Genomic DNA, 9509 nt, shown 5'->3' with positions numbered 1-9509 from the left:
AATTCCTCTTTCAGTTTCTTAGCAATGTTCCTGAAGTATTCATTCACTGTGGTTGCTAGTTCCTTTAGCTTGCTGATTTGAACATCGTTGCCTTTAACCTGTGTTTCCAGATGTTTTTGTCCAACATTTGCTGTCTCCTGTTTGATAATGTTCCAGATTTTTTTACTTTTGTTTTCTGTCTTAAGTAACATTTTACTATTTGTCATTTTTTTCCCCCTAGCAATGCCTTTCTATCAGTTCTCCTGTAATTTTTGTAAAATTCTGAAAAGGCTGGGTCAGTCTGGCTATTATTGATGAATGTGAGATGCCTTAGAGTTTCAGAGGATTTTTTGATACCTCTCATCACCCATACATTTTTTTCTTGAAACTCCAATGGAATGCAGTGTCAAATTTTAGCTTAAATACTCTTATGAACTTATCAAACATTTTGTTTATGTTCATTTCTGCACACTCTTCCTCCCACCCTTCAAGTTGTAACTGGGATGAGAACTGACATAGGTTTGATTCTGGGAAGAGCCTTGTGTTAGCTCTGATTGAGTTTTAGAAAAAGAAAAAAAAGGCCATATTACCACTGCGACCTCTCTACAAATAGAATACAATTAATTTTTTTGACATGCTGTTTTCTCTTATTTTAACCTGATAATTCATAATGTTTGTTTCACTTAATGCTATAAGACCTCTTCTAATTTTAAATGTAATAACTTTTTTCATGGAAATTCTACAATAGGAACATGCCAGGTCACATGATATTAATGCAAAATATACAGTTTCATTTTCCTCACACCAATGTCAATGATACAAACAATAGTACTATCAAGTGTTTGTAATGCTAATTGTAATTGTAATTGCTCAGGCAAGATTATTGATTAGGTCTATCTTGGTATAAACATTCTACATATATCTTAAATAAGCCTTCTTAAATAAAATTAGCCTACTTAGCTAACCAAATCTATATTATAGATGTTTTATATATATTTTTAAAAGTGACCAGAACAGGAAACATTATTGTGTCTACTTATGACCACAAGCGTGGTATAACGGGGAACCAGAAGTGTGATGGCATGTTTTTTGGTTTACCATATTTAACTGTAATACTTAATCAAACCTCACAACAAATTACATTTCTTCTGGTATTTTATTTAAATGTGTAGAATATGAAAAACTGATTATGCATTGCTTAAATAAAAACTCTATGAAACTCAACTTGTTCAACACAGACATTTTCACAAAATTTTGTCTCCAAACAAGAACAAACAAAGAATATCTATATCTAATTGAATAGCACACTTCATATTGTTTGTAATAAGCTATTGTAAGGTTGGCTGATATTCAAAAGAAGTTTAAAAATACACTAATTATATTAAAGTGGCCATAGGTGGGGAAGTGGCTGAAACTGAGCCTTTACCCAATATAAAAATTATGAATCAGACAATGCTAGTTACATCAAGTTAAAGAGTAAATAAATCATGTTAGCAAAATATAAGGTGAATGCAGATTACATCAGTAAGTCCCACAAAAAGTGTAAACTGGTTTGAATGTTGTAAAGTCTGAAGTGGGGAGAAGCAAGGACTATAAAAATGATGACTTTAAAGTTAATATCACATCAGATGAATTCAATGCCTATTTTGTTAATGCTTGTGATGCAAGTTCCTCTACAGTAACTGAATCAAATTATAAATATGATCAGGATCCAAAAGATGCTGTCTTTTTCCTACAACATTTTGAACACATTTGTCCTACAAATGAATGGAAAGATGCTAGGTAAGTGGTATCATGAAATCAGCTGCAAAATTAAGAGCTCAACAGCAGAAGACATTTATGGTTTATCTGATTTTGTAATTAAGAAAATAGGAGACATAATAGCATACCCATCTTGTTTACCTGTAAACTTAATACTTATTAGTGGTTGTTTCCCAGCAAGGAGATAAGTCATGTCCAAGTAACTATCGGCCAGTTTCTCTAATACCTATTCTATCAAAAGCATGGAGTACTGCATGTGACTCCAAATCCATAAGCATCTGTCTGTTAACAACATTCTTAGTGATTCTCAATATGGATTAAGACCAGAATTATCGTCTGTGAAAGCAGTGGAAAATGTTTCCTTCACTTTGTCTGCATTCAAATCCAAAGTTTCTGTAAATGCCACACTCCTAGACTGAGTTAGACTGAGTAAAGCTTTTGATTCTGACAGCCTCAGCATTCTATAGCAAAAGCTTCACTTTTATGGTTTTAAAGGTAAATTACTATCTTTGTCATCGTGTCTGAATGAGATAAAATAAATTGTACAATTCAACAAAAAGAAACCAGACACCCTGGGTGTCATGTGAGGTGTCCCACAAAGTTCTCTGTTTGGACCTTTGGTTTTTCTACTTTATGTAAATGATTTGCCCAATATGATGCCATATGAGTCTATATTATCTGCAAATGACACCACCTTTGTTACAGTTGATATAGCCTCAGACACGCACAAGCAGAAAAGTGCAGGACAACTAATATCCATTATATGGTTCAGAGTAAATGAATTACAAATTAACAACTCTAAACCTGTAAATATTCTTTTTAGAACTATAGTGCCTCTGTTAAGATTCTTGGAATTCATCTTGATCCAGAATTAACTTTGTAAACTCAATTTAACTATGTAGCCCGAGTCACCTACCTGCTAAGTAAACTTAGGACTCGGGTGACTGACAAGCTACTGGTGAACTCTTATTATGCTTTATTACGGTTTTTTTTCACAGCCACCTTGTGTATGCAGTACTGTTATGGGGCAATTCCCCTGCAGCGAAAATAATTTTTCTCTGGCATAAAAAGGCCATAGGTGCATTGCGGGAGTAAGAAACCACGTATCATGTGGGAAACACTTTAAAGAGCTCAAAATACTAACAAATGCATCTCTGTTTATTCTCAGCTGCTTGGTGCTTATCAAGGAAAACCAAGGCCTCTACACACTGTGAGACTCTATATTTAAGTACGACATGCGCCCTGAGATGCAAGGAATCATCGCACAGCCTCCTCCACCTCAGTGTCGGTTTGTAAGTGATGTCCCAAGAGAGGCTTTCGATGCACGGAACAGTTGAAAGACCAGTGGGGTTGTAGGCCAGGTGATCAGATCTCTCTCACCTGAAGTGATGAATCTGATCCAGGGTGAACCTTGCTGTGAGTGCTTTTGCATTGTCGTCCAAGAGCACACCACCATCACGCCAGAGCCCTGGTCTCTTTCATTGAACGGTGAACTTGAGTTTGATGAGGGTTTGTGGTAGTGTGCCATGTTGCTGATCCCTTGCTGGGGAACCTCAGGCATTCCTTCTGCACCGATACCCCTTCTGCCATTGAACTAGTAATGAGTATTAATTCACATGATGTTTGTTTGTATCACCTACTGTACCATCTTCTCTTTTAAAAACAATGATGAAAATTACTTTCAGTATATCCCTCATAATATATTGCCAACTACAGCACACGGTGCATCACTGAATGTGTTCAGAAACGTTACAGAAAAGTGGCTTGAACAAAAAGCTCTCTATATGGTATGTTGTATGATTTGACCTTTATATTATTTGAGCATTTATTGTGTCATACTGTTGTGCTTGATTTTCATAATGCGTTTATACTCAGTGATCAACACATATGAAGCATAACTCATTTGTATTTGTCAAAATATTTTTCTCAGCATGTGGATGGGTTGGACATACTTTTTCTCCTTTTTTTCATTCTGACATGCATTTATATTCAATGATTATTACATATGCCTAGTATAAACCATATTCACATATCAGCCAGAACATTATGACCCGCTACCTAATAGCCGATATATCCACCTTTGGTACGGATAACAGCGGCAATGCATCATCGTGTGGAAGCAGTGAGTTCCTGGTAGGTCGCTGGAGGAAGTTGGCACCACATCTGAACACCTTAGTCACCTAATTCCCGTAAATTCCGGGGAGGGGGGCGATGAGCCCTGACACCACGTTCAATCGTACCCGAGATGTGTTCGGTAAGCTTCAGATGTGGTGAGTTGGGGTGGGGGGGGGGGGGGGGAGGGGGGTCAGCACATCAATTAGAATGCACCACTATGTTCCTCAAACCTCTCCATCACATTCCTGGTCCTGTGACAAGACATTTTATATTGCTGAAAAATGCCATGCTGTCGGGAAACACAATCGTCACGGAGGGCTGTATGTGGTCTGCGACCACTGTATGATACTCCTTGGCCATCATAGTGCCTTGCATGAGCTAAACTGTACCCACAGATGCCCACATAAACGTTCGCCAGAGCAAAGTGGTGCCGCTGCCAGCTTGTCTCCGTCCCGCAGTACAGGTGTCAAGGTGATGTTTTCCTGGAAGAGAATGGATTCACACTTTCCTATCAGCACGATGAAGAAGGTATCAGAATTCATCAGACCTTGCAGTGCTCTGCCATTGCACCAATGTCCAGCACATACCCATTTCAGTCACAGTTGCCGATGTCATGTTGTTAACATTGACATACGCACGGGTTGTCAGCTGTGGAGGCCCGTCATTAGGAGTGTTCAGTCTACTGTGTGTTTTGACTCATATGTAGTCTGCCAGCATTAAAGTCTGATGTTAGTTCCACCACCTGTCCTGTTTTAGCAGTCTGCCCAGCCTATGAAGTCCGACAACTGTAATGATGGGACCCCATGACATCTGGATGTGGTTTCACTTTGGTTTTGCTGAGTGTTGAAAACACTCACCACAGCACTCTTTGAACACCCGACAAGTCATGCAGTTTCCAAAATGCTCGTGCCGAGCCTCTGGGCCGTCACAGTCTGCGTGTGGTCAAATACAGTTGCATTGTGCGCCTTCCCCATTCTACACACAGACAGCTTGCACACTGATACTACATGCACTGTGCATGTGTCTGAGGAGCAGTCATTCGTCATCAGGTGACACAGTTATCGCCTGAACAAGTTTGTATTGATAGTAGGTCAATGGTCATAATGTTGTGGCTGATCGGTTAATATTACTTTAACAAGTGCAAAATGTGTTACTTATTATGCGACTATACAGTGTGTATAAAAAGACAACAACAATTGCATGAAAAATTCTTAAATATGGATCAATAAATCAAATTTTGATTTTGTGAATTTCTAAGGTGGAGTGCACTGGTGATTTGTAAGCAGCCTCCTTTGTAGACGTCGCCCAGTATCTTACCTTTGAATCAAAGATGCCGATCGATGCTCGGTGTTATGTTATCATTCCATTTCGTATCCCTACAAATTAATACACTGAGGCATTTGTATGAATTGACTGATACCAGTTGTATCTCGCTCATGCTGGAGATTAGGATACTGCGTTACCCTGTTTTGTCAAATATACAGTTTTACGTTTCTGTACATTAAAAATAAGTTTCCATTCTTTGCACCACTGTGTAATCATATCAAGGTCCGGCTACATATGTGTGAAACTTTTTTTCAGTGAGTACTTTGGTCTAGATAACAGCATAATTTGCAAAACGTCTGAGGCCCATCTTTGAATATGTTTAGTTTTCCCTATTTTTTTATTTTACGTGTTTAGTTCCATAGGTCTAAATTGAGCAATTGATCTCTATGTTCGTGGAATGAGTCTGCACATGAAATTAATGTAGATAAAATAAAATGTGTACGAATCCTATGAAGATGGCGAGCTGCAAGTATACACTGATCAGCCAGAACATTTGTGACCATCTACCTAATAGCCGGTATGCTTAGCTTTGGCACAGATAACAGCGGTTAATGCATCATCGTACGGAATCAGTGAAGCCTCGGTAGGTCGCCGGAGGGAGTTGGCACCACATCTGCTCACACGAGTCACTTGATTCCCATAAATTCAGGGGAGGGGGGAGATTTGCTCTGACGCCATGCTCAAGCGTATCCCAGATGTGTTCGATCAGGTTCGTGTATGGCAAGTTGAGGGCCCAGCACATCAATTGGAACTGACCACTGTGTTCCTCGAATCTCTCCATCGTACTCCTTGCCTTGTGACATGGCGCATTATCTTGTTGAAAAATGGCACTACCATGGGGAAACACACTTATCCTGAATGGGTGTCTTTATGCAATGATACAACTGAAATACATCAGATGCCTAACTAAATAAATCTATAGATATTCTTCATCCCCTAGTATAATGTACCCACAGGGACCATGAAAACAAGATTAGGCTAATTACAGTGTGTATGGGGACTTTTAAGGAGCCATTCTTCATGCACTCTGTGTATGATTGGATTAGGAACAAATCCCAACTGACTTAGTGCAGCCATTCTTGCTATGTTGTATGGGAGGACAGCAGCTGATATGGATGTAACAAATATCAAAAAAAGCCATCAACTGTAACTGCATCTCCAATTTAGTTTATAGGTGTCCAGTTTTGGAAATATAATATTCCATCTTCAGGCCCTAAACAACAAATTTACAACAGAACTGACAAGAAGAATTACACAGGACAAGATTACTATCTGTAAATATATGAAATCATATTTGTCACCAATCAATAAGAGATGAGTAGGTTTGGTATATGAAGCCACTATATGTGCAGGTTCCACAAGCTGTGTCTATTGTGTAGGTATAAAAAATATGAAGCCTTCAAAAGTAGTTAAGCTACTAATAAAGTGTATGTTCTAATTATGCTACTAAAAGCTTAAAATGACAATAAAATAAGTAGTTGAAAGACAAGATGGAAGACTAGGCTCATTACTATTGGGTTGGTGTGCAAGTTCATATTGTTTTTCTGTAAGTTTAATAAAAATGACAGATACACCTAACAGAGACTGTAGTCATCAATAATATATTCTCCTTCACTATATATGACAGTCTATCAATACTGGGGTAAGTTTTCAATTCCATGTTCTAATTATGCTACTAAAAGCTTAAAATGACAATAAAATAAGTAGTTGAAAGACAAGATGGAAGACTAGGCTCATTACTATTGGGTTGGTGTGCAAGTTCATATTGTTTTTCTGTAAGTTTAATAAAAATGACAGATACACCTAACAGAGACTGTAGTCATCAATAATATATTCTCCTTCACTATATATGACAGTCTATCAATACTGGGGTAAGTTTTCAATTCCATGTTCTAATTATGCTACTAAAAGCTTAAAATGACAATAAAATAAGTAGTTGAAAGACAAGATGGAAGACTAGGCTCATTACTATTGGGTTGGTGTGCAAGTTCATATTGTTTTTCTGTAAGTTTAATAAAAATGACAGATACACCTAACAGAGACTGTAGTCATCAATAATATATTCTCCTTCACTATATATGACAGTCTATCAATACTGGGGTAAGTTTTCAATTCCATGTTCTAATTATGCTACTAAAAGCTTAAAATGACAATAAAATAAGTAGTTGAAAGACAAGATGGAAGACTAGGCTCATTACTATTGGGTTGGTGTGCAAGTTCATATTGTTTTTCTGTAAGTTTAATAAAAATGACAGATACACCTAACAGAGACTGTAGTCATCAATAATATATTCTCCTTCACTATATATGACAGTCTATCAATACTGGGGTAAGTTTTCAATTCCATGTTCTAATTATGCTACTAAAAGCTTAAAATGACAATAAAATAAGTAGTTGAAAGACAAGATGGAAGACTAGGCTCATTACTATTGGGTTGGTGTGCAAGTTCATATTGTTTTTCTGTAAGTTTAATAAAAATGACAGATACACCTAACAGAGACTGTAGTCATCAATAATATATTCTCCTTCACTATATATGACAGTCTATCAATACTGGGGTAAGTTTTCAATTCCATGTTCTAATTATGCTACTAAAAGCTTAAAATGACAATAAAATAAGTAGTTGAAAGACAAGATGGAAGACTAGGCTCATTACTATTGGGTTGGTGTGCAAGTTCATATTGTTTTTCTGTAAGTTTAATAAAAATGACAGATACACCTAACAGAGACTGTAGTCATCAATAATATATTCTCCTTCACTATATATGACAGTCTATCAATACTGGGGTAAGTTTTCAATTCCATGTTCTAATTATGCTACTAAAAGCTTAAAATGACAATAAAATAAGTAGTTGAAAGACAAGATGGAAGACTAGGCTCATTACTATTGGGTTGGTGTGCAAGTTCATATTGTTTTTCTGTAAGTTTAATAAAAATGACAGATACACCTAACAGAGACTGTAGTCATCAATAATATATTCTCCTTCACTATATATGACAGTCTATCAATACTGGGGTAAGTTTTCAATTCCATGTTCTAATTATGCTACTAAAAGCTTAAAATGACAATAAAATAAGTAGTTGAAAGACAAGATGGAAGACTAGGCTCATTACTATTGGGTTGGTGTGCAAGTTCATATTGTTTTTCTGTAAGTTTAATAAAAATGACAGATACACCTAACAGAGACTGTAGTCATCAATAATATATTCTCCTTCACTATATATGACAGTCTATCAATACTGGGGTAAGTTTTCAATTCCATGTTCTAATTATGCTACTAAAAGCTTAAAATGACAATAAAATAAGTAGTTGAAAGACAAGATGGAAGACTAGGCTCATTACTATTGGGTTGGTGTGCAAGTTCATATTGTTTTTCTGTAAGTTTAATAAAAATGACAGATACACCTAACAGAGACTGTAGTCCTCAATAATATATTCTCCTTCACTATATATGACAGTCTATCAATACTGGGGTAAGTTTTCAATTCCATGTTCTAATTATGCTACTAAAAGCTTAAAATGACAATAAAATAAGTAGTTGAAAGACAAGATGGAAGACTAGGCTCATTACTATTGGGTTGGTGTGCAAGTTCATATTGTTTTTCTGTAAGTTTAATAAAAATGACAGATACACCTAACAGAGACTGTAGTCATCAATAATATATTCTCCTTCACTATATATGACAGTCTATCAATACTGGGGTAAGTTTTCAATTCCATGTTCTAATTATGCTACTAAAAGCTTAAAATGACAATAAAATAAGTAGTTGAAAGACAAGATGGAAGACTAGGCTCATTACTATTGGGTTGGTGTGCAAGTTCATATTGTTTTTCTGTAAGTTTAATAAAAATGACAGATACACCTAACAGAGACTGTAGTCATCAATAATATATTCTGCTTCACTATATATGACAGTCTATCAATACTGGGGTAAGTTTTCAATTCCACGGCTGCAGAAATCACACGGTTCTGAGGCAAAGAACTCTTCAAGCCATGTTTGGAGTGCATTTTCATCTGGAAATGAAGTTCCAGAAGGTTATTTGATAGTGTGTGGAAAAGTGAAAATCTGAGGGAACAAAGTCAGGTAAATAAGGTGAGTGTGGAATGACTTCCCAAGCCAGCTCCTATGTAGTGTTTTTTGTCAGTCTAGCTAAATGCGGGTGGCCATTTATTTATTTATTTTATTTATCCATCTGTTGACAATAGATATTGTATGGATGTTGTCAAGGGTACATGTAAGCCATTTCAAAGAAATGGGACACAAACAATATATATGTAAAAAAGTACAAAACAAAATAATACAATGAAGTTAATGATAACACAATG

The sequence above is a fragment of the Schistocerca piceifrons genome, chromosome 11 (genome assembly GCF_021461385.2).
Source record: "Schistocerca piceifrons isolate TAMUIC-IGC-003096 chromosome 11, iqSchPice1.1, whole genome shotgun sequence".
Classification (NCBI taxonomy): Eukaryota; Metazoa; Arthropoda; class Insecta; order Orthoptera; family Acrididae; genus Schistocerca; species Schistocerca piceifrons.
The sequence above is the reverse complement of the archived record's forward strand: the minus strand, read 5'-3'. Positions refer to the sequence as shown.